Below are 25222 nucleotides of genomic sequence, written 5' to 3'. Positions count from 1 at the left end.
CTGTCTGATATAGAGCAGAGACCCTCCCATGTAAGTGCCCTAACCATTGGGCTATGGGGTAGTCTGGGGCAGGTGTCTCTCCAGCTGAATCTGTTCTATTTTGTATGAATAATTAAATATTCACTCACCCAATGAGCACATTAGAATGACTTTGTAACCTGCTGGGAAATGGGAGACCCAGGTCCAATGAATGAGTGAGTGCTCTCACCACTGGGCTCCTCTTCCAGCATCTTTTATACGGAGTTAAGTATACCATGAACATGTCTACAGAATCAGGCCCCAAAAGGCAAGATAGGTGAGGACAGTTTGTAGATTCTGTTGGGGCTCATGTGTGAATTAGGCAAAGAGCTGCTGGGTGTCAGGACTTCAGTGGCTCCACACATGCCCACACCCCAAAATTTAGGCACCTCGGAGACTTTATCAGTGTAAACTTAGGCACTAAGGGACATTAGGCACCTACAGGGTTAGGCAGCAGCTGAGAAGTGATTTTGTGAATGCCAGTGATGCCTACATGTTGGAGTTATGTACCTAACGTGGCAGTTAGGTGCCTAAGTCCCCTTTACAAACCCCACATTCTGTGCCTCTGTCCCCCATATGCCAAATGGGGATAATAGCACTTCCCTTCCTCAGAGAGTGTTGTGAAAATAAATACATTAAAAATTGTGAGCCACTCAGCAACTGGTAGTGAGGGGCCAGATAAGTACCTTAGTCAGATTGATTCAGCACCCAAAGAGTTTACTTTACCGTAAAAATAGGTCATGATCCCTGCCCCAGAAACCTTATAACTTAATTTTAGACCAAGTATAACAAATGACTGAGAGGAGAAGTGGAGAAAGGGCAAATAAGCTCACACTTATTCAATTTAGTTGTGCGCACATCTTAGCGGCCCAAGATAATGCTGTTTTAAAAAACAACAACATATGTAATACTGACAATAATGAATTGTTGTCCCATATGAACAATTCTATTCATCTTTTAAATACAGGGGACCTGATATGTCATCCTGGTTTGGGACTATTTTACACCCACTTCATACTCACTTTGCATGGGAGTAAATGACTACAGAATGAGGAAGACAGTCAGGGCCGGCTCCAGGTTTTCTGCCACCCACCAGCGGCTCTAGGCTGGTGCTGGAAAATGTAAGGGCCCCTGCTGCTGCCCTGCTGGCGGGGAGGGGGGGGGGCGGACCCGGGGGGGGCGGGAGCTCGGCTGGCGGGACGAGGGAGGGAGCGCGACGGCGCTGGCGGAGGGGGCGGAGGGCCGGCGCTGGCTCTCCTCTGGACGGGCGCGAGCGGCAGAGCAGCGGGTGCGGCGGACCAGCGGGACCACGGCGCGCGCCCGCCGCGCGGCCCGCGGCGCGGGTCCCCCCGCGGCCCCGCTGCGGCCGCAGCGGAGAGCCGCGAGCGGCGGGGGAAAGGGGCGCCGGGGAGGGACGGGAAGGGCGGCGCAGCGCACCACGCTGCTTGGGGCAGCGTGATTTCTAGAGCCGCCCCTGCTGCCACCCCAAGCAGTGAAAAAAAATAAAATAAAAGCCGATCGGTGGCATTCTTCGGTGGCAGTTCGGCAGCGGGTCCTTCACTCCCTCGCTTCCTCTTCGGCAGCACTTTGGCAGCAGTTCAAAGAGGAAGAGAGGGACTGAGGAACCCGCAGCTGAATTCCTGCAGAAGACCCGGACAGGCCGCCCCAATAGCAAATGGACTGCCCCCTTTGTATTGGCCACCCCAAGCATCTGCTTCCTTAGCTGGTACCTGGAGCCGGCCCTGAAGACAGTGAAGAATCAGGTCCAAAATGCTTGAAACATTCAGCTATTGTTCCATACAAAAAGACAATCCTGGCTCATATTTGGCTGAAAATGGTCAGGTGGTGAGTCAGTAACTTTCCACTGTTTACTTCTTCAAAGGTTAATACAGTGGCTTGAAAAATGTTACACAATTACAGTAGATTGCATATGCAAATATCTTTCGGCTGGTGGCTTGGAGGCCAGTAATAGATCTTTCTGACCTTCTAACTTCATTTCCCCTTTAGTGGTTTAAAAATAGTTAATTTACAAATTCATCGCTAAAGGGAGGAGATTTCTGTATATTTTTGAAAATATTCAGAATGGATGAAATAAATGATTTCATTTTGATGAACACCAACTTGCCCTCTCAGGTCTGTACATTTTGCTCCCCATCCCAGCTCAATGGGTTACCGTCATTGTTACTGGCACAGTGACAATAATCTTTACATCCTTGTACCAAAGGAAGGATTCAACCCTCTGGTGAGGTGATCTCCTCCCTGGGATGCCATCAGAGGAAGTTTGATTTAAACCAGAAGATGTACTGACTATCCCTGATTCCCTGGCTATATTCCCACTAAGGTGACCAGACAGCAAGTGTGAAAAATTGGGATGGGAGTGGGGGGTAATAGGAGCCTATATAAGAAAAAGACCCAAAAATCGGGATGTCCCTATAAAATCGGGACATCTGGTCACCCGAATTCCCCCCCCCGTAAGCGTTGCCCACTTTTGTGGCAGCACTGGTTGGTTCCAAGCCCTCAGTGGAGCAGGAGTTATGGGTGGGATTGTGCCATCAAACCTCTCTCAGGCAGACTTTCCTTCTTCGGCATAAAATGTAGCTGGTCTGAGTGATTAATGTAGGCCCAAATCCTGGCAATCAGCACAAGGTCAGAACACTAAAATTTGCTCTGGTGATTTGCCCAGGAACATGAGGAAGGGAATTCTCCCTACTGGTCCATGCAGTATTCTCTTAAGGCACAGCAGCACCCATTCTACCTGCATCCCCACTGCCCTGGGTTGCAGTGGCTTATGGATCACCAGTATGCAGATGTGTGCATAAATTACACACATGTATATACAGATATATTCATATGCATGAGTACTTGATAGAGCAGGGTGGGCAAACTGCAGCCTACGGGCTGTTTCCAGCCCATCAGACGTTTTTATCCGGCCTCGAGCTCCTGCCGGGAAGCAGGGTCAGGGGCTTGCCTCACTCCGCCTGCCTGGCGCTCCCCAGCCCCCGACTCACAATTCCCTTGATGAGCACCATCTTCCGGCACGCAGAGCCCCAGTGCACAGGTGAGACTTCACTGCGCTGTTTCTAGGATCGGATCCCTGCCCCTACGCAGCAACCCCCCGCCCCCCAGGTGGCAGTGCGCCCAATCCTCTCCCAGTCTCCTACAGCCCCCGCCCTCGAGAGCCTCGAATCTGCCATGGGGCACACCTGTCTCAGCGAGGGCGCCTCCACCTGTGGCAGCGCCTGGTACTGTCACCTTGGTGTCACTGCTGGCGGGGCCCCTGGGTGTCCCCGGTACCACCCCTGTAGAACCCCCCCAATTCCACACCCCATGAATCCCTCCTCCCCCCACCTCAGTAACATCCCTTATAGCGTCCCCCTCCCCTACCAGGCATTCATGGCTCGTCATACAATTTCCATACTCAGATGTGGCCCTCAGGCCAAAAAGTTTGCCCACCCCTGTGACTGAGCCATATATATTATAGTACGTTGCAGGATAATGTCACTGGATGCATCAAAAACGTGTATGCAAAGCCCTGTGTCCTATGCATCTCATTAGCCTAAAATATATGGCCTGAACTCTGGAATTATGTGACATTATCCCTTCAACTCCTCCAGTCATGACTACCTACCCAGTCCAATTCAGCCCAGTCAATACAATGTCTCTTGCTTTATTTATTTCATTTGATATTCAATTTAATCTCTTTTATTCTGTGTCTATATGTTCTGGAATTTTGTGTTCTGGACTTTTTGTTTTGCAATACATGACTGAACTGTAGAAGTTGCCAGGGGAGAAACTGGTGTTTTTGACATAGGGTAGGGAATAGCTAAGGCTTTTGGCACCCAGGAGGGCATGAGAAGTATTTTGGGGTTTTGGTAATCAGGAAGAATAAGAGGTTGCTTGAACTATACTTACAATTATCTAGTAACAGAATGAAGAAGCTTGAGGGCAACAAAAGTCCAAAAGGAGTAAATAGAGTAACAGTTTAATCCCGGATAGAACCATTTACATCATATCTAGATGTTCAATTAAAAGATACTGGATTGGACTTTTGTTTGTTCTTTTGGGATCTGCTTCTGTTTACTCTATGGTACAATAAGTATCTACAAACAGCTGAACTGAAGGTGTAAGTCCTTCCATTACAGATCTACACCTTATGTTCGCTGTTTTCCTGGCTAAAGGAATCAGAGATTATTCATATGGAACAGTGTTATGGTACAGAAATACCCAACAAGTATATCATATAATAGGGAAATCACAAAATGTACCTTCGGTTTTTATTGCTTCTGAACTCAGAGCAAATAATGAAAATCAGTGCTGCAACTGAGATACTATGAATAGGCCCTGAAAATATGAGTGTACAAGGGAAATACTGCCAACCTATGACTGTGCTAGTATAATTTTTCCAGCAAAGTCTAATTTAGGACATTCAAATAGACGTGTTTGCAGTAGTGGATTTGGGTGTAAGTGTTTTGCTTGTGGCAAATTTAAAAGGTATCATTTAAGGATAATTCTATGGAAAAATCCCTCATAAAATGTGACTGCAAGTCCTTTTATAGTAAAAATTAACATAAATTCCCTCTTCTCACAATCTCTGCCATTACAGCCATCTGTCCCCCATTCCCCCACACCCACCCACACAGTATATATTAAGTGTAAGGTGTGATGCATAGCTGCAATTCCTTCTTTGCTTCCCGGGAAGCAAATGGTCACAACACCCTATTGCCATCCCTCTCTTTCCCTGCACTGGCTCAGTTTTGGTGGCTAGTGATTTGTAGTTATGGGAGCAAGGATTCAACTCCTATTTGTCCATTTACGTAAAGAGAGAAGTAGCAGCAGCCCTGCAAAGCCATCTCCTCTTCCTGCACCTGGAGTCTTATTTGCCCCTATGACTTTATGTATAAAGCTGGATTACAATCTGTATCTAGGAAACTTGGCCTGCTTTGTAGTAGTAATATTTAAATGTGCAGGGCTACAGTGTGAGTGAGGAACTCCCCGATTCACCTCCTAGGGTTGCCAGATGTCTGTTTTTTGCGTGGAACGCTCGGTGAAAAAGGGACCCAGGCAGCTTCGGTCAGCACTGCTCACGGGGCCATTAAAAGTCTGGTTCCCAGGGCTGGCAGGCTCCCTACCTGGCTCTGCGTGGCTCCCTGGAAGTGGCAATGTATCCCTCAGCTCCTAGGCAGAGGCACGGCCAGGGGGATGCTACAGGCTTCCCTTGCCCCGAGCGCCGGTTCCGCAGCTCCCATTGGCAGGGAACCATGGCCGCCTGGCTGCGCCTCCTCCTAGGAGATGAGGGACATGTTGCAGCTTCCGGGGAGCCGCACGACATGAGCATTGCCCAGAGTCTGCACCCCAAAACCTCTCCCGCACCCCCAACCTCACCTACATTGTGCCCTATTCAAGTAAATTCCTGATAAAGATACCAGTGTTTGAATGCATGACAAGAACTTGTCCCCAGTACAATGTGATCTTCCAATGATTCTTTAAAAATACAAATGTAATTTAATTAATGCTAGTGTGTGTGTGTGTGTGTGTGTGATTTTAACATATATGCTTTTAAAACTAGTAGGTTTTAATTAGAGTGGTGGCCTGATTTTTAGAAATAGAGTTCTATTGTCTGCATAATTTCCAGTGAGAATAGAGTATTGTAAAGCCCATCTAATATTTCAGTGCTTTTCTGTTATCTCCACTTTGTGGCACATTGAAGAAATTTTACAATAAGATTCAATCTTTAAGTGGATCAAAGGAGGAGGGTTTTCTTTAAAAAACATCTGTCACTGAAAGATTATTATTGTGATGAAGCTAATTAAACTATTTTGTTTTAACCTTCCACTAATTTCAGTTAAATTTGCTTTTAGTATTATTTTGATATATAACAACCTATGGGTTTACTCAGACTAAAATTTTACAACCACTTCCTGCCCTGAGTGAATCACATACCATATATGTGCACAAGACCAAGCTAATTCAGAAATAGATTAGGTCGTTGTGCAAGGACAAAGGGTGAGGTGGAGGAGTGGAAGCTTTGCATCTTGGTGTTGCAGAGCTGCTCAAGGGACTGAAATAGTCCATTGGATGAGCTCCCCAATCCCTGTGTGCAGCGCATTGCTACTAGTTAGGCCATGTCTACATAGGAACGCTTTATCAGTATACTATACCAGCAAAGAGCTCCCATTGTGAACAAAACTATCGTTCTGGAGCCATTCTCTCCCCTGGTCCATTAGGGCTGCATGGGCTAGGAGAGTTAATTCATTTTTAGGGCAGAAATACACCTCTACCTCAATATAATGCGACCCGATATAACACAAATTTGGATATAACACAGTAAAGCAGCACTCCGGGGGAGCGGGGCTGTGCACTCCGGTGGATCAAAGCAAGTTTGATATAACATGGTTTCACCTATAACATGGTAAGATTTTTCTGGCTCCTGAGGACAGTGTTATATCGAGGTAGAGGTGCAACTGTTTATGGTCCTGGTAGAAAGGAAAGAGACAGACTGCAATTAATTAATTCTTGAGGAATTAAAAAAAAAAAAAACCTTGTAGCAGAAGGCAAATAAGTACTGGGGGTTGCAGCGGGCAGCCCAGGGGTAGGCAAAGGCAGCAGGTCCAAACCCAACCTTGCCAGTGATGTGTAGGCTGATACTGCAGTCTGCCGCAGGGCACAGGGGCTAGACAATGACTGGCAGTAGCTGTATACTGAGGTGAGGTGGGGGTTCCCTGTGGAGGGGAGACCCTAAGACTGAGGGGTTACTGCCAGGGGGCAGTGCCCCAGATAACAGGGCACTGGGTCTGGGAGGGATGTGGGGGCCAGCGGTAGGGTGGATCACCAGCCTGCAGGGGGCGCTCCAGGATGCTGGAGGAGCTAATTCCCTGAGACGACCAGCAGGAGGCGCTGCAGGGGTGAGTCCCGCACGCTTACAAGCCTGTACAAGTAAATCTATACCAACCAACCTTTTCTACTGTAGATTAGACTTTATTAGACATGAGTAGATAGATGAGGCCCTGAAACATAAACCCTTGTATCAGAGGCCTGGTATGAGGCCTAAGGCCTGAACTAAAGTAATGGTCAAGACTTTGTTAACATAAAGCAAAGTTAAGCTATGAGCAAGAGGCAGGCTCTGCTCAGAGTCTGGCAAGGGGAGGGCTGATGTTGCAAAAACGCAAACCTAAAAGGTACTGGACACTAGAGATATAAACATATGCCAAGATGGTACCAGAACACTCCGATACTAGCACATTGCACACGGACAACAAGGGACCAGCTGACCCATCCTAAAGACAGGGGCAAAAGGGTAATATGATGGATGGGGTTGTTTTGATCGAACCAACATGTACAAGGTGATAGGTGGCACCTTACTACGTAGAGGGGTTGCACCTCAATACATCAGGAGTGAGGTGTAACTTGTTTGTACCTGTGTATAAGAATGCACCCATGTCTGGCCTAGGGGACAGTGGTAAATCCTGCCACTGACTCAGCTGGTCCATTGTCAGGGAGCACATAAGTGCTAGCAGAACTGTAGACATCTGATCCGGGGAGCTAGAGACCGTGTTTCGTTTGGCAATAAACCTGGCCGGGTGCCTTCAGACCTTATCGGAGTCTGTGGTCCTTGGTGTTTCTCTCGGGGTCTGCTGTGCTAGCTATCTGCACAGAACTGGGGGCAGCACGCAGAGGAAACACACACATGCAGCCAACTGTTATCAACATTGGATAGAGCAGAACACCACACTGGTAACACTTGACGACAAAGAGTACTACCTTCCGTCTGTTGTATGGGAAGCACTGTTGGGCATGAATGTCATGAGTTCCTCCCCGCCTCCAACAATTTAAGGGGATTGGTATAAGGAGATCTTCAGACTGACAGTCTCCTGCACTCCCTGCTGCTTGGTTCCTTAAAAGTTCTCCTCTATCTGAACGGCACTCAGCCAACCAGAAAAGAACTGTTCCACCCCACCACCCGAACCACATGCCTTAGAGACACTACAGCTGCTGTAGTGCTGTAGCATAGACAACTATAGTGACAGGAGTGTTTCATTCACAGTAGTAAATCCACCCCTTGAGAGATGGTAAATAGGTCAATGGAAAAGGTCCATAGCTGCTTGTACGGTTGGGGTTAGGTCGACCTATTTATGTTGCATAGGGCATGACATTTTTCACAGCTCTGAGCAATGAGGCTAGGTCAACCTAAGTTTAGGTGTAGGCCAGGCCGAGACCAGAAAATTGGGCTGGACTGAATCTTCTCATTTGGCTTCTGAGATTAGGAAATAAATTTGTTCCTTCCCTGTAAGACTGAAACTATCATTAAGAGGCAGACTGTGGAGCAGCCTCCATTGCTCTGTAGCTCATATGGCTCATGAAACTTCCACAAGATAGCAGCTGCTGAAGTAAAATTTGGGATGGATACAGTCTTATATCTTTGTGATTTTTATTTTTCCAATGTATTATCATAGGCTCAAACCCTAATCCTGATTTATATAAGCAGTAAGGAGAATGATAGCCCTTTAATGCCTCTTAATACAGCTCTGCACTGGGTTGATTAATCCTAAGGATAGTCAATGTTCATGCATAAGCATGGTGGGGAAAATTGCAGCTGTTCCATAGCTGGGAATTGTGGACAAGTTTAAGGGGAAAAAAAAGGATACAAACATAGGTGGAGGGTAAATAGGTGGACTCCAGAGAGATTACTAATGAACCCAGGGAACTGAATAACACATACTACCTCCTCAGCCACCCTGGAATCTGCATGGCACATGTGAAAAAAAGCTTAGGCTCTTTGGAAGAGACATGAGTTTTTCCTGCTAGGCGGCTTGGGAGGCACGACGTGACTTGGGGGCTGTGGACTTCTCCAGGAGGGAGGGTGTGCTTGGAGCTCTGGCTGTAGGGGTGTGTGCAAAGGTTGGGGTGTAGGAAGGGTGCTAGGCTCCCCAACGGGGGCTCCACCTGCTGCCCATGGATGCACATGAGCTCCATCATTCTGGAGCAGTTCTTTGTAGATCCACCAGCTGTGCCTTTTCCCACAGGGGGCAGTGAATGTTATTGTAGCCCCCCACTAATCACTGGCAGGAAAGGACAGTTCCATTCCTGTACAGCGACATTGGGGCATGATGTGTCACCCGTTTTCAAGAGGAGCTCCTTTGCTTAATAACTCCACCATTTCTATATGCTTCTCATCTCTATTTCATAGCTATCACCTTGGCAGCTTTCTGTGGACCTCAGAGCCAGTTCTGTCTCCCTTGCTGTCATTGAGCCAAGGAATAGTCAGCCCTTGTTGTTGGTTGTCAGTAATGCACTGACAGTTGAAGAACGAGGAGTTTATAATAAGAGATCCCACTTTCTTGGGCTATCACATTGCTAATCCGTAAGGCCCAGAATCTGCCTTCCCAATTCATGTTGTGGTGTAAAGCCTTACTCACACAAGTAATCCCAGGCCACAGAACAACTCGGATAAATAAGGTGCTACTCAGTGTGAGCGGGGGTGGCAAAATTGTGCTTCATATAATTAGTTATATGGCAATTGGAGGCAGGGGTGCCAGAATTGGGGGGGTCAGGGAGACATGGCCCTCCCGCTTCTCGCCATGGGTTCCCCTGCCCCTCCTCTTCCCCCTGAGGCTCCACCCTCCCTTCCCAGCTAGACCAGCAGCTGGAGCCCAGCCGGGGATGGGAGCCTCAGCAGCACGGAGTGCTGTGCTACAGACCCTCCACCTGGCCAAGGGTGGGGCCAAGAGCAGCCTCCGGCCTATTTCCCTGCCTGGTGGGCCCTCTGCCTAGCAGGTGGAGAGTCCACAGCTGCCCAGCAATGCAGCTCTTACCATGGCCAGGCTGTGGCTCTGAGGCCCCACCCCCAGCCAAAGTCAGGTTGGGGTAAGAGCTGTGTGGACAGCTGTGGGGAGCCGCGGACTCTCCTGCCCTGGGTGGGGGGCCTGCAGGGCAGAGACATGGGCCAGGGCCTGCTTTCAGCCCCCTGACCTCGGTCCTTGACTCCCAGCCTGCTGTGGCTTCTGGCTTGGCTGGGGGCAGGGCTTTGGGCAGAAGGAGTGGGACAGGGCAGGGTGTGGGCAGGGCCATGGAGGGGATGGGGGCCCCTACACTCTTTGGTGCAGGCTCTGCCACCCCTGACTGGAGGGGGGAGGAATTATTGTTTGCATGACCAATAAGCGCTGTATGGTTATCTCGGGCACACATATAAATCCATGGCAGTGGAGCCAAAGTAACTGACACAACTCCTGAGGAAATCTCAGCACAAACAAAAGATTTGACTTTTTGTCTGAAACAACTACAGTGCTGACTACTGAAAATAGGGTTGGCCAAGTGAGGCCCAGGAGCCCAGAGTAGGTGAGTCCTTCACGTTTCCTATTCATTTCCACTAGAGATCTCACAAGATCCCACTTGTGTCCTTGTAGAAGAACTCCACTAATTTTCAGTCAGTTGTTATTTCTACATCTCAAATTGTCATACTCTATATTTCTTCTCCTGCCCAGTAGGCCAGGGAGTTGTCCGACATAATTAAAACCAATACATTTTTTTGGTCAACCAGAGGTTACAATTCAGAGAATAGCAAACCCACCCCTTTCAGAAGTCTACACAGCTTTGTAACCTAAAGAACAATAAGCATTTCAATCCTTAACCTACCTTTAGCTCAAGGACAGTAGATATTACAGGCATGTGAAATAAATGACATTGTTATTCAGGAAACTGCAATTACCCATGGCATCCATCCTAAAAATCATCACTTTGGAGCCACACACCACAACTCACAGCATGGCTTTGAACTATTGTTCTCCCAATCTCTCTGTCAGATGGTGATTTCTCCTCAATTCTGCGCTTTCTGTGGCTTCCCACATATTCCATTTCCTGGTGGATCATTATAGCGGCACTTATTTTTGTAACATAGAAACAAGGAGTTTCCTGCATATAGATTTTTCCAGCCACACTTCAGTAACCTTGAAAATATTTAACACTGAAGCTAAATGGTGCTATAACTTTGCTTTTGTATCAGATAATGTGAACTATGGTTTTTGTATTCTATTTTGTTTAAGCAATTTAGAAAGTTTTACTTACCAAGGTATCTTATTATAGCATTATCAAATGGCTACAAATTCTTTCATTAACCTTAATTCTGCATTTTTCTATTCATTGAGAGATTACCCATAAATATTATATTAATCCGCTGTACAAAATAGTGTATGTGGGGAGGTGGGGGGAAGGGTTTGATGAGACGGAACTTTCACAGTATTTTTCTCTTGTCCTTGACCTAACACATGCTATGTTATCTACCTTTTCAAAGCAATGACAAAGGATGTTAAGTTAGTTTGAGTAGTCTGGTAGTGGTAAGCTTCCCACCCTGTCACTTTGAGCTGCTGTTTTCCTTTCCTTTTAAAACCATCCTACAGCCCCAAATCAGTAAAGCTATTGTGCATATCTATAGCTAGGAATATAGAGAGTTTATGAAGATATTGTATTGCAGTTCTAGTGTTGCCAGGCATCCAGTTTTTGACCTAAATGCCCGGTCGAAAAGGGACGCTGGCGGCACTGGACAGCACTGCTGACTGGGCTGCTAAAAGTTTGGACGGCAGAGCAGTGAGGCTAAGGCAGGCTCCCTGCTTGTCCTGGCTCTGCACGGCTCCCGGAAGCAGCTGGCATGTCTGTCACAGGGGTGGCCACGGGGACTCCATGAGCTGCCCCCGCCCTCAGCTCTGGCTCTGCAGCTCCCACTGGCCAGAAACTATAGCAAATGGGAGCTGTGAGGGTGGCACCTGTGGGCGCGGGCAGTGCACAGAGCTCCCTGGCCCTCTGCCTAGGAACTGGACATGCCAGCTGCTTCTGGGAGCCGCCTGAGGTAAGCATTGCTGGTCGGAGTCTGTACCCCGAACCTGCTTCTGCACCCTAACTCCCACCCAGAGCCCTCACCCCTCCTACACCCAAACCCCATCCCAGCCCTGAGCCCCCTCCCACCCTGTGAACCCCTCGGCCCCAGCCCAGAGCCCCCTCCTGCACCTCAAACACCTCATCCCAAGCCCCACCCCAGAACCCGCACCCGCAGCTGGAGCCCTTACTCCCACCCGCACCTTAACCCCCTGCCCCAGCCCTGATCCCCTTCTGCACCCAAACTCCCTCCCGGAGTCCACACCCCCTCCCACACCCCAATCCCCTGTCCCAGCTCTGAGCCCCTTCCTGCATCCTAAACCCCTCACCCCTGGCCTCACTCCAGAACCCACACGCCCAGCCAGAGCCTTCACCCGCTCCCACATCCCAACACCCTGCCCCATCCCCATGCAAATGAGTGAGGGTGGGGGAGAGTGACTGACAGAGGGAGGGGTATGGAGTGAGCAGGAGGTGGGGACTCATGGCAGGGGTGAGGTCGGGGTGTGGGGATCGAGTGTGTTTGGTTTTGTGTGATTAGAAAGTTGGCAACCCTATGCTGTTCTATGCATATCATTAGTGATGTTCTCAGAAGCAATGTAAGGTGCATCATCATGTTTTGAGCATAATTCATGCAAATCTTCCATATGGCTGCTCCTTGCAAGAGCCAAGCCATTAGGCCAGCCACATGTGCCTGTGTTCATTTTTATCTTGCAGATATTTACTTGTTTAACTCAGGAATAACACTCCCACCTCCAGTATCTAGTCTATTTAGTAGAGTTACAAAGGTTTGTAAGCCAGTCTTAAACTGTTGATGTATGCTTTCAGAAGACTAATTCTAAGGGAAAGCAATGATTATGCATCTTTTAAAAAGCTTGTAAATGATGCCATCATGTGTATTCCAACATCTGTAGGTAATCCAAGCACAGGTAAAAGTGTTTCAAATTTCATTTAACAAAGAGTAAACATCAGCTGAAAGATTGCAAGTGTTTTAGGAAAGCTTACACAGAATATTCAATGCCTTTGTTACTTTTTAACCAATGAGTCTGAATCCTGGATAAGATTACATTTTGAAATTGGATATGGAGTAATACGCAACCTGATTATGCATCTTGGAACATGTCTTATTTATGACAGTCAGAAGAGTTTGGGACTGCAACAAAAGGAGAGACAGAATGTTTCTGCTTTAGTGAGGATTAATTATCCTACTGTAATCAAGGTCTTTACCTTGAGTTAACTATATCAAACTATAGAATTATAATTGCTATCTGTCTACACCTATAATATCTGAGCTAGTAATTCACAGTTTGGGATATCATAGCCTGATCACCTGCATCTTTGCAGATTCTAACTGACTGGAGAGTCTGTGGAAGTTACCTGCTTGTTACCGTATCTGTAAGTCAGCTAAGTTTTATTTTTATAGTAATTCCATGAGGCTGATATTTATTTTACAAGAATATTCAATAAGATCACAGAATTGCTTTCAGGACATACTGTGATGATTTCATGATATTCTCATGAGATGTTTATGCTGTTGGCACTGGTTTTTTTTACTTTTAGGCAAATTAAGACTATTTGTCAGAAATCCATGTTCTCAACAAATAAAGAACATTGCTTCCAACATAATTTATCTAAAGAAAAGTTAACTAAACAATTATGACTCATGTTTTCCAGAATATTTCTCAGTATCCATCTCCCTACATTTTGATGAGAACATATTAAAAATTAAAGAAAATGTTTTTCTGAAGAAATATATGTATATATATACACACACACACTGATGGTGCCTCAGGAAAAACAAGATCTGCTGTTTTTAGTTATAATTGATCTGGAAAAGTCCTCTTCCCTTTCATCTATCTTAGTGACTTATATCCCCCTCCCCCCTTAACACAGTATTGGAATACCTCACAGTCTTTAATCTATTTATCCTCATAACACCCCGGAAGGTAGGAAAGCACTTTATCCCCATTTTATAGGTTCTCAACTGAGGCCCAGAGAATCTAAGTGACTTGCCCAAAGTCTCACAGAAAGTCTAAAGGAGAGCAAGTCTGTAGCAGAGCAGGAACACAATTTTCCCAAGTTTTAGGCTCATGACATAGCCTCGGGACCATCCTTTCTTCCCTTTGCAGTAACAGATCTCAGTAGAAAGTATATTTTATTGTAGTTTCAGTGAAAAAATACTGTTGAAAGAACATCAGATTGTGTTTTACAGTTAATCCACATGTGGCTTTCATTCAGATATACACATATAATTCTTATTGTGGTATGTCCAAACGAGGCTATGTGTATCATGGCAGTAAGAAGCAGATGTTTCATGAACACACTTTTGTTTTTCAAATTAAAATGTTTATTTAAGAGACAATTCAATAGAAATTTGCCCTAGCAACATGTGCAAAAGTTTCAAGAAATATGCACTTTTAAAATATGTTTTGCAGCAGATTATTGTATTACTGTTACTATTTCTTTAGAAGACTCAGCTGTCTATGAAATAATTTTGTACTACGAGCTGCTATTCTTCAGTATGTCTGGCAGCACGTCTTTATGCATATGTATATATAGTGTGTGTATATTCCTGCTTGTCACTAATTCCTCCAGAGTGCATAGATTTCTGGCATGTCTCCAGAAAGGAAACTTCTGTTATATTTTGCTGTAGAGAAAAGTGTTTTTTTAAATATGGACCATTATTTTTCCCAGCTATGAATAGCCCTTTTTCCTGATGGAAACTATGCAAGACCTGGGGCTTGTAAAACTTGTAAGTCTTTGCCACCTGTTCTTCCCCCTGCTCAGTTGGGAAAGGGAGAAGGGAAGCTCGAGTGTTTGTATGTGGGTGAAAGCATCACAGGAGGTTTGAGGGGTGGAACCATATTACACTGTATGCACATGCTCACCAGCCAGAGGAGAGGTCCTGAAAGGTGACTCTAGACTGTGTAAGTTAGAGCAGCCGTTAGGCTGCTCTGAATTATGCTGCAGGTCAGTTCAGCCCCCATTCAAGCCAAGGATCAGGAAACCAGAAAGGTGGCTTATAGAGACCTGTCCTTTGCCACCCTGGTTCTTGCACCTAACAAAGCTCAGTTCGATCTAGGTCAGAGGTCTCAAAATCAAATGACCACAAGGGCCACATGAAGTCTAGTGCATTGGCCCAAGGGCCACATCACTGACACCCCCACCCTCACTGCACCGGGCCCCGCCACTGCCCACTCCTTCCATCAGGCCCCGCCCATGCCCACCCCTTCCCCAAAGTCCCCACCCCAGGGGGTGCAGGGTGTGGCAGGGGCTCAGGACAGGGAGTTGAGGTGCAGGAGGTGTGCAGGGTGCAGCAGGGGGCTCAGGGCAGGGAGTTGGGTGCAGGAGGGGTGTGGGATGTGGCAGGGGGCTCGGGGCAGGGAGTTGGGTGCAGAAGGGGTGCAGGATGTGGCAGGGGCCTCAGGGCATGGAGTTGGGGTGCAGGAGGGGTGTGGGGTGCAAGCTCCAGCCTGGCGCCGCTTACCTAGAATAGCTCCGGAGTGGCAGCGGCACGCATCAGGGCCAGGGCAGGCTCCTGGCCCCTCACCGCACCGCTCCACTCCAGGAAGCAGCCAGAACCATGGCCCCTGGGGTAGCGGGGGTGGACACAGGGCTTTGGCCCGTGGGCTGTAGTTTGCCCACCCCTGGCCTGGAGGTAGGTGGGGGGGGGCACAGGGAGCTTGGCAGCGGCCCACGGGCCGCGTGTTTGAGACCCCGATCTAGGTATATGGTCTATAGCTAAGCAGTTACATATCTGCTTTAATCCTTAGAACCCTTAAGATGAACACAGTACATAGAGTGATGTGAGCTGAGTTTCTTTTCTCCCTCCTTTGCCATGAGTCCCACATCCTCCCTACCCATACATGAGGGATTCTCAAACTTTTGCTTGCACAACCCCATTTTAATGAAGTATTTCCTACCAGGACCTCAGACAGCATGGATAACACCATTTTGAAGAGCAAAATGGCATCCTGCACATAATAGGACAGTGCCCGAACCATATGGACAGGGTCATGCCGCATGGAGGATGCCATTTTCTAGAGCAAAATGCCATCCTCCATGCATCATACCTAACACACACCATACATGTGAAATCATGCTATGCAGAGCAAAATGGCATCCTTCATAGACTAGGGATTACCATGACCCCATCTGCTGATGGCACAACCCCATTTGGAGTGCTGACTCACATTTTGTGAAACACTCCCATAGGGCCTGATCCAAAGCTAGTGAAGTCAATGGGAATCTTTCCATTCACTTCTGGGAGCTTTGGATCAAATCCTTAGTCTCTTCCCTTTCCTTTTCCTGCTTTGGATGAGTGCCCTCCCACCAGGCATAAAAACTAAACCTTTACATTTTTCACAGCAGAAGAAAAATCTGATTTTTTCCACTGTGAGACAATTCAGAAACAGTCAGTGGTTTATAATTAAACTTCCCAACAAAAAAAATCACCATTCAGCTTAGAAGAAGCATGGAAGTTTGGACTGGAAAGTTGGACCAAGAATTTGTTCAAAAGTTGTAAGCATGTAAATACAGTGGGTTGTAATGTAAGCCCACAAAGAACCCAGCCAATGCTTTAATACATCAGGCCTGGCAGTTTCTAAGGGACCTGAGGGAATCAGGCGCCAGCTTCCATCAACTTTCAATGGGAGTTAGGATCCTAACTTCCTTAGGCCCTTTTGAAAATCCCAGCCAATGTGCAGGCACTGGAAGTATTTTGCAGCTACACCTGCCTATGATATCAATATATGCATTGTCACAGTGCATATCATGAGTCTGTCCGATCATACCTCTACTCTACTATGGAACTCCTGCTGAGCTCATTGAGGAATTCCCTGAGCAGAGCATCTGGAGGGATTATGTTATGATGCCTACTCTACTTGCACTTTCATGACACGTGTAAATGCAAGTATTCTCTTTGCGCTTACACCAGCTTGACATCAGTGTATCTCCAGTGTCTACAATGGGGTTACTCCAGATTTACACTAGTGCAAATAAGAGCATACTCAGGCCATACATTTTCTTCTTATATGAAGACACGTAGCTGAAAGAAAAAAATATAGTAGTCGTGTAATGAAAATTGACTTATAAAAACAAATGTACCAAAATGTTGGCATACAAACAGTAAAAGCATTTGAATAAAATAGGAAGAGCTGCTTCCTCATCATATTTCCTGTCATACTCTTTTATCCTTTCTTCTTCTTCTTTGTCCCTCCTCCCTGTTATTCTCTTTGTCATGCCATTGTAAGGCAAGGATGTTCATGCAAGATGAACCCTAAGGAGACAAGATGAGAATGCTATTACTTAATGACACAGGGAGAAATCACCAAGCTATACAGGAATTCTTTCTTGCTAAACACATAAAACATGCCCAGGGCTGTCAAATGAATGCTTCATTTTAATGAAAAACAGTGCCAGAGTTAGGACTTGTGCCTTTAAAGGTGTAATTGGTAATAAGAGAGATGCTATACAAATGTAAGCCATTGACTATGGCAACACAGTTCTTTGTTATTCTTTTTCATCTAATCCTTAATTTTAAATTTAAAATAAATGACTACTTATAAAGGCATCCCATGACCTAAGGTTCTTGGGTATCTGACAATATCATAAATAATATAATAGTACAAACTATGGTAATGAAACTACCCAGTTGAGGAAAAGGTACCAATGAAAATGCTTAGCACTTATATATACTGCTTATTCTCTTCAAGGCTCTTTGCAATCAGTCATGAATTAATCCTCACAATCCTCCTCCTCCTGTAGGTGAAAGTAATTTATTGTCAACTCAAACTTTCAAACGTAGATGTGTAAATTCATATTTAGGTTCTTAACTGAGTGGCCTGAAGCGTGGAGGTGTTGGAAAACCCATAGCTCACACTGGATTTCTGTGGGTGCTGTGTGTGCTCAGCACTTCTGGAAATTAGGCCCTTCTGCTAAGAACCTAAATATAAATCTAAGTGCCTAATTTTAGGCACAAGCTTTTGAAACGGTTCAGCCACATTGGCCAGACAAGAAACCTGGGACATAGATTAATGACATTCCTCATCTTGGCAGGGGGTTGGACTAGATCGGGGTAGGCAATCTATGGCACGTGTGCCGAAGGCGGCATGCAAACTGATTTTCAGTGGCACTCACACTGCCCAGATCCTGGCCACAGGGCTGGGGGGCTCTGCATTTTAATTTAATTTTAAATGAAGCTTCTTAAACATTTTAAAAACCTTATTTACTTTACATACAACAATAATTTAGTTATATATTATAGACTTATAGAAACAGACCTTCTAAAAATGTTAAAATGTATTACTGGCACATGAAACCTTAAATTAGAGTGAATAAATGACGACTCGGCACACCACTTCTGAAAGGTTGCCGACCCCTGGACTAGATGACTCTTGTGGTCCCTTCTAGCCCTATGGTGCTATGAATCTAATATTTTGCAACACAGATAACTAAAATTAGGCATCTTGGGAGGAGATTTTGGAAGGTAGGCACCCAACTCCCATTGGCTTTCAGTGGGCCCTGGACATCTAACTGTTGAAAATCTCCCCCTAAATCCATATCTAGATGCCTAAATAAGTGATCTGATTTTCAATGTTGCTGAATACTCACATATTCCATTGACTTCAGTAGTTGCTTGGCACCTTTTCAAATGAGGCCACTCATTCAGTTGCCTAAATATGTGTTTAGGTGTTGCACTTACCCAAAGATATATATATATATATATATTTAGTAAAAAGTTGCCTATCCAAGGCTCTAGGTGTACAAATAGAGCAGCAATTAAATCACAGCATAAGCATATCCTGAATCAATGTTAGCACCAGGTTGAAAACACAAGAGTTCCTGGCTCCCTGTCATATTTGACCTTGCTTCTCTCAAAAATATGAATAATACACAAATTATTGTTATATCATGTCATATTAGAAGGAGAACCACTTCTTAAGGCCCTGGCTCCTTTCCTCTCAAAAATATAACACAGGTCTGTCATCGGTTCCAATTTGCTGAGGACAAGTGCCCTAATGAGAGATGAGACACCAAACAATGACTTATGTAGATTGAACCAATATTGTTTAAGGTTAAGGCTTTATGTACTAAACGTAGATCTTGAATGACAATGTTTGAATTACAGGCAACCCCTGTAGCTTTCAGAGTGTGATCCTCCTTGATTTTCATGCATGAAACCCTTGTATAGTCACGGTGTACCATTTTGTATTAGCTGGAGTCTATGAGATATTATTTTCCAGGATGGTCCCAAAATATTAGTAATCTGTCTTCAAGGTTGTGAATGCATGAATCATTGTTGTAAAGTCCACAATTGGAAGGAAAAAACCCAACAGCCTCCAAATAGGTCAGTGATTAAAAAATAAAAAGTCAGTTCTAATCTATGCTAAGTGTGGGCTTCCAGTTTCAGCTGATGGGTCCCTGTGTGTTCCCCAATATGTGTGTTCAAAATAAAACTCGGGTCCCTGTGTGTTTCCTTGTGTGTTCAAAATAAAAGTCACCTATCCTAAGTCACTGAAGAGATGTTTCATATATTTCCCTCACCCTGAAAGCAATTTATCTGCCTTCTTGCTGGAGGACCAATAGAGGTAAAGGGGGTTTCAGCTATCTCTGAGGAGTCATTCTGCATTTTCATTGAGCTATTCTGTCTATGGTTAGAGGACTATTATGGCAACTTGTTATCCACAAACACTGGCAGTCTGGCACTTACATGTCCCACATCCTCACAAGTTTACAAATTATCTATGACTAATGAAGTGGCAAGGGAGAATCCAGTGGAAAACTTGTTTTGATTCAGACTGAGCACATCATAGATTAGTGCATTTTTACATTCCTATTCTGTGGCTATGAGAGGCAAATCAATCATTCTTTTCCTTTGCCATAGCATCAGCAAAATCCCATCCACTGGAACTGTTCAGAGTAGTGGGCAGCCTGCTGCTCCTGACCGGCCTGAACTCTGCTGCACAGCGAGGTGTTCTCGTGGCGAGGAATTTCTATGTCTATTTTTGATGCAATGAAGATTGGATCTAGGCTGACTTAGCTAGCAATGAGAGAGCAGTATCAAGCAAGAAGTTAGAAATATACCAAATTCTCTGACTGAGTTTCATTCAATTTTGCTAAAGAAGGTCTTAGACAATTGTATCCTGTTACCTGAATACCCTTGCCCCAGTAAAGACCATGATGAGGAGGATTGTTAGCTTTATGAGGAGAGGATGCCAGTTGCTCTTAAAGAGGAAGTGTAGCTGCACAGGCTCTAGGAAAAAAAACAAACCCTTTTGCTTAATATCCTTGACATTTACTGCCCAGTCTCTATCCTTCTATTTTTAGCGAAGGTTACTAAGAAGATGGTACTAGCACAGCTCTAGCTGATCTTTATTTCATTATCAATTACTTACCAGTTTAGTTGTAGGCACGGGATTAGTACTGAGGTGCTATTGCTATCTGTGACTGGCAATCCCCTCCTAGAAATGTATCTATTTATTCTTATTAATAGGCATCTCTATGGCACGTATTACTATTTTATGATGGGGAAGCACTGACATAGTGAAGAGCACTGATGTGCCCAAACTAACATAGGACATTTGTGACACAGCTGGGAGTAGCACTGAGATCTGTCAGCTCTGAGTCTTGTCCTCTCCCGCAACCAAAAGATCAATCTTCTTTTTCCCCTGAAGTATCCATGTTGGTTTTATTGAATCTATCATCTGCATTTGATAGTATTGACCACTGGTTTTCCATATAGGGTCCCATCTTATCACTTTTGCTGTTCAATGTGTGCGTACAGCCACAAAGGACAATGTAAGATGTTTGGTCCTTCAGTATCAGTTATATAGCTGACACTCAGAACCATATCTGTTTTTACTCAAACCTAGAAACTATGGTCACTCTGCTTTCCTTGTGTCTGACAGAGGTGAGTAAGCAGATAGAAACAAACTGGCTTAGGTTCAAACCAGCACCACTTCCATCTTATCTGAGTGTGGTTTGTTGAAGATGCCTTCTACTGGAGGTATATAGCTGAGCTTTGCAAATCACTTGTGGTCTTGGGATCATTTTTGAGACATCATTGCTTTTAGAGTCCCCGGTAATAGCTTTGGCATACAGTGCATTTTCCCCTTACAATTGGACAGGAGGCTGCAACCATGCCTGTCTGGTGCAGACCTTGCCACAGCAATCAGCACATTTGTAACCTCCAGGCCGGAATACTGCAACATGCTTTACTTGGGGGCTAAAGGACTCAGGAGTTAGAGCAGAATGCAACGGGTTGTATCTGTGAGCCATTATGAGTACATAACACCCTTGCTCGGCATTCTGTGTTGACATCCTATTTGCTTTCAGTCATAGTTTAAGGGATGGTTATGATCTAGAAAGTCATAACTGCTTCCTCAGGGATGCCCTTCTGTCCCATTCATCCATGCTGCTGGTTCCTGGGATTAAACACTCCAGGGTGGCAGTAGGGTGTTCTTAAACCTGCTGTCTCCAGTTGTCTTCCATAACTCAAGTTTGTTGAGTTTGTTCATGACGGTGAGTCCAGTTTACCTAGTTTAGCTCTTGAGTGATATTAAGGAATCATAAGGAATGGGGTGATTTGGTTAGTAAGCCTGGGTTCTATTTTCTTATTAGCCGCTGTGCTTCAAAAATGTAAGGCCGAAAGGTGCCCACTGGTGATAAACATATAGTATGTAGGGAGTCGATCATGCACTCCCATGGTAAAACCTACAGAGAAGGAAAACTGAGAGATTCCCCATATGCAGTTTCCTACAGATTATTCTTTGTGGCAGAAGCAGTAGGTCTAGACCCAAACCCTGGGGAATCCACATCAGGTCAGGACATCCATTCAGAGACCCTGTGCTTCTGCATTAGCTCCAGGAGCTTTAGCTTTCCTCCAGTTCCTAGTAGCGCAGTTCCCACAATTCCTTCTTCTGCCATTGCCTCCTTCTGGCACTCGCCTAGCTTCTAGGCACACCTATACACATGTAATGAAATGGGAGTTCTGCTGCTGCTGTGAGGTTCCTGTGGAATTCTGGGGGTGATGAATGTCCTCCTTGCCATAACTCCCTACCCCTCTCCTTCTCCAGATGAGCAGCCTCGGGCCTATAGAGATGGTTCCACAGGGTCTGAGGCAGCGGGGATCGTGCACTGATCCACACCTGTCATCATGCAAGTGAGGTGAGATGCAAGCACAGAGGTTCCCCTCCTGTGCATACCTAGGGAAAAGATTTGCCATTTAAGCTATTCTACCTCTATTTTGCAGTCTAATACAGGCAGAGTGGTAATGCACACAATCACTGGTGTGATCATGAGAGATGGAGACAGAGAACTGCCTTGTAAAATGATTGTGTTCCAGGCTTCCTGCAATAACATGATAACTTTCTTCACTCACTAAGGAAAAAAATAATTTGGAATAGCACATCATAATCTCTTCAGAAAAAAATTAAACCTATGAAAATAACTAGTTAACATTGCATTCTATACATCACACTGTTTGAATACATCTTCAAAACAATATTTCTTACATAAATGGTGGAATTGCTGAATCAAGGCATGTTACTGATTTTTAGACTATGCTATCAAAAATACAATTAATAATGCTTTTTAGCATTCTACACTTGCTAGTAATCTAGATTAGTAATGGCCACTTAAATATAACAAAATGTACTCTAGTTGATGAACATCATGATTTCCTACTACACCAAGGGGGAGCAAATTGAGAGAATTTATAATCTGAACACAAAGCAAGCCCTAAAAATTAATTTGTTGTCTAGTTCTTGACTATTATACTAAGGTCTGAGAGCCTCTACAAATAATTTTTAAAAGTAAATACTCAGCTTCTTTGCATCCCTATCTAGTAAGATAGTAGATTATGTAAACTACAACAATCTAAACCAGTGCAAACTTCTTGAGCCCAGAAAACCATTATCATTTTCCCCCAACATTCACTGACTGCCAATAGTTGTATTTATTTTAATATCAAAATATTCACACCCATCATGTCACCCCTGGAGTCTTCCTGGACTGCTGCAGAAGCAGAAACTCGGATTATTTTTTTTGAGGCTAGAGTGGAAGATGCAAATTGCTTTGGCTAATAGCTTCTAGAAAACCTACAATATACTGAGTGTCAAATCACTGGCCCTGATAAGTCTGCTTTGCAGTGTTCCAGCTCCGTGTCCCCTCCAAAATCATAGCTCCAGTCATAGGGGATGTTCCAGGAGGAAGAAGGGGCGAGGTCAGAATATACCCTGATTCAGAAATTCTCAATATCCACAACAGCACCTTGAAGGCCATTGTAGGTGGTGATAAACTAGAGAAGTCTTGAGGCAGCTCTAAGTTATGCTGAAGGTCAAACTGTCTCCCGACAGCCCTAAGGATATAGCCACTTTTTAGTCCTGAATTGATCACAGCTCAGCCAGATCCAAGACTAAGATGCTGGGTTATTTTTTCAGGGGAAAAGGATGAATCTTTAGAGAGGGCACCTTGTTATATTCTCCCCCAGGACCTATCTTAAAGTCCCCCCTACTATCTGGTGTAATTCTGGTGCATTACAAAGGCAAAGTGAGCCTGGCAGGGATAGTAACCATAGCAGGAGATAAACTTGATCAGAAGCAGGGAAAGCACACACACAGATCCTAACTGTCTGTGTGTGTGTGTGTGTGTGTGTGTGTGTGTGTGTGTGTGGGTGGGTGGGTGGGTGTGCCCAGGCATGTATACTGATCATTTGTTGGCTAGCCCCTATAAACATAATAATTTGGGAAAGCCCTTGTAATGACCCATTGTAAATTATTCCATTAAGAAAGCTAATGCAGCACTGGCATCCTCAACATATAAAAAATCAAGAAATTAGTATAAAATACATGAGGGTTTTTGGTTTTGTTTTGTTTGTTTTAAATCACATTTTGGACCTGTCGTGTGACTCCTGCATTTTGAACTCGTAAATCTAAAGCTCTTGACACCCATTAGTGTGCACATGTTTCAGAGTGCAAATTGAACCTGAAATAAACACAACAATGCAAGGGGACTTCCCCACCCATCGTACTTCACTTCCTTGGATTGTACTGGGATCATCACATTGCCCCAGTCTTATTGCACCATAATGAAGCTGGAGAAGGATAAGAGCATGCAGCTTCTAGTGGCCAGAAGTAGGGACTGCAGGCAATTCAGCTTCTAATTCCTGAGTTGCCTCCTCGCCTGCAGTTTCTCATGTGGTTATGAGAAAAATTGCAACACCTTCAGTAATCTCATGAGTTTGCAGCTCTCTTGTAGAAGTTAACTATATATTCAGTCAGATTGTGTATCAGAGGGAGAAAGATGCTCCTTACCAGTATTGTACACAGGCCTAGCCTTGCACTCTGCCACTAGGATCGGTTGTGCAAAGCCTGCCTGACCAAAAAAATTATGGAGAAGAGTCATGAAAAAAAAAAAGTATGACTGTGGTATGCAACCTAATGGGAGACTAAGAGAGGGAATTTGAGAAGTGATTGATGTTACTGGACATCTAGGGCCTGATACTTCTGATTCTTTGCTCCTGCACCAAACACATCAATGGAAATGGGACCCATATTTGTGCTCCTGGTAACAGCTTGTTCAGGAGTGTGACTAGTTCTCAGAATACTCTAGGTTAGCCTCAGGGTTTCTCTTAATTTATGTTCTGGCTGCAAGAGCCCCTTATGGGCCATTTCCAAGCCCAGAATAGCTGGCAGCATTATTTTGTGTGGGTGGGGGGACACTGGCTCTAAAGACATGCATTAAAATCCTGGCTTAGTCCGCAAGCTTGCAATTTTGCATGACTGGTACTTTCTGCTTAACAAAAGTCCATAGTGGGTTAGCTGACATGTCTTGATAGAGCTATTGTGGTAAACTTGTACAATGTCTGCTGACAGAATGGGCCAGATTCACCCCAGTGCGTCTCAGAGGGAATGTTGTCAGTACATTGGGAGTCACCAGTTGGCAGGGCAGGTGGCATGACATTGCTGTCTGTCTTTCCCTATGGGTTTCACTAGAGAAAAGCATCTTTAAAAATTCAGCCAGGAAACATAGGAACCACTCCAGCAAAGGCTATCCAAGGGATCACTGAACCAAGGCATCAAACGTTGTTAAAGAAAGCAAAAATCAGACTTCAAAGTCATCTCACTCTAGAATCCATGATAACACAAAGATTCATCTTTATCAAAGGTAAGGGTCCCTGGACAGTTGGACCCTGTTTGTTAATATTCTGCCCTTGTTCTTGCAGGGCCGCCCAGAGGATTCAGGGGGCCTGGGGTCTTCGGCGGCGGGTCTCCCGTTGCTGAATTGCCGCCGAAGACCTGGCATTTCGGCGGTCGGTCCCGGGGCGGAAGGACCCCCCGTTGCC

General features: G+C 45.2%; 1 protein-coding gene across 6 annotated transcripts in view; it reads left to right on the top strand.

Annotated features, from left to right (window-relative positions):
* Positions 1 to 25222, top strand: part of HAPLN1 (hyaluronan and proteoglycan link protein 1) — a 93812-nt gene that overhangs the window by 17185 nt on the left and 51405 nt on the right. For 2 of the 6 annotated variants that reach the window (XM_039542846.1, XM_039542844.1), the window contains exon 3: positions 13222 to 13272. The exons of 2 other annotated variants lie outside the window; for them this stretch is intronic. The gene's annotated coding sequence lies outside the window, so the exon portion shown is untranslated. Of the gene's footprint in view, positions 1 to 6900; positions 6921 to 13221; positions 13273 to 21953; positions 22045 to 25222 lie in introns of those variants that run through there. 2 more of the 6 variants (XM_039542845.1, XM_039542851.1) reach the window with 2 other exon arrangements.

Source organism: Mauremys reevesii, linkage group 6 (genome assembly GCF_016161935.1).
Source record: "Mauremys reevesii isolate NIE-2019 linkage group 6, ASM1616193v1, whole genome shotgun sequence".
Classification (NCBI taxonomy): Eukaryota; Metazoa; Chordata; order Testudines; family Geoemydidae; genus Mauremys; species Mauremys reevesii.
This window is presented reverse-complemented; position numbering and strand designations above follow the sequence as displayed.